The 1004-nt window shown below is 63.7% G+C and overlaps 1 protein-coding gene across 2 annotated transcripts in view; it reads right to left on the reverse strand.

Moving 5' to 3' along the window:
- LOC113211905 (hemicentin-2-like) overlaps window positions 1-1004 on the reverse strand; it is a 90076-nt gene that overhangs the window by 10713 nt on the left and 78359 nt on the right. The window lies entirely within an intron of this gene.

Below are 1004 nucleotides of genomic sequence, written 5' to 3' on the forward strand. Positions count from 1 at the left end.
GGGGGGAGGGAGGTGGGACGAGGCGGGGCGGCAGCGAGCGCACCAATTAACATGGCGGAGCTTTGCGTTTGCATTGTCTGCGGCCTGGTGAGGTGGTGCGGGCGAGGCAGGTGGGTTGAGGCGGGGCCCCGCCACTGACCACACAGTTGTCGGAAGGGGTGGTATTCTTTAGTTAGTACACCTACGTAATTGTCGCCTAATCCGATTTGTATGAGTTCTGACACACTGTGTAAATGTTAGTGTGGATCGACTGAGATGGGGGAGTTCTGTAGGTGTAAAGGGCCGCACGGAGTTGTTCGGGGGCGTGTGCTTTAGCTGGGTAGACCAGCGATGCCTGTTCCGTCAACCTGATGGGGTACGTGCCTCCAAAATAGCGGCTGCGCGGCACCGCAGCACCGCTACCCTCCCGCCCACCACTGGCCCTCACACTCCCCCTCCCTCCCCTCCTCCTCCTAGGCTGGAGCGACCTTGCCTGGGCCGCACCCGCCACCCAGACCGCCCCGGGCGGGACGCGCGCGTACTTTTCACACTCGTTCATCACCCTCCCCCGAGCATCTGCATATTATTCCTTTTCTTCCCAGCATAAAACATTTTCCCTCTCGTTTCGTAGCATGTGCGGCGCGGCCGCCCCTCCCGCTCCCCCATCTGCTTGGACAATGTTCAGCTCCCTGCTACCGGGTGGAAGAATTGAGCGCAGCGTTGTCGGAGCCCCCGCCATAGGCCGGGGCCGGGACTTCCTACCCCCGCCCCCCTCCCACCTCAGGACGTCGCACGTGGCGCGGCGCGTCAGTGGGCCGCCAGAGCTTTTCGGGTGATGAAACTGCGAAGCATAATAATAGCGAATGGAAGCCTTCCCTGTGTGTTGTAGATGAAGAGAACGGCGTGGCGGGCGGGGCGGGCTGTAGCCCCCAGCAGGGGGAGGCGGTGATCGAACTGCCGGGGCGCGTACCGTACCTCCGGCCGTCGCCCTGCAGGCCGGCGCGCTGCACGGCCCCGGGGCCCGG

The sequence above is a fragment of the Frankliniella occidentalis genome, unplaced genomic scaffold, assembly GCF_000697945.3.
Source record: "Frankliniella occidentalis isolate FOCC.00 unplaced genomic scaffold, Focc_3.1 Scaffold15, whole genome shotgun sequence".
NCBI lineage: Eukaryota > Metazoa > Arthropoda > Insecta > Thysanoptera > Thripidae > Frankliniella > Frankliniella occidentalis.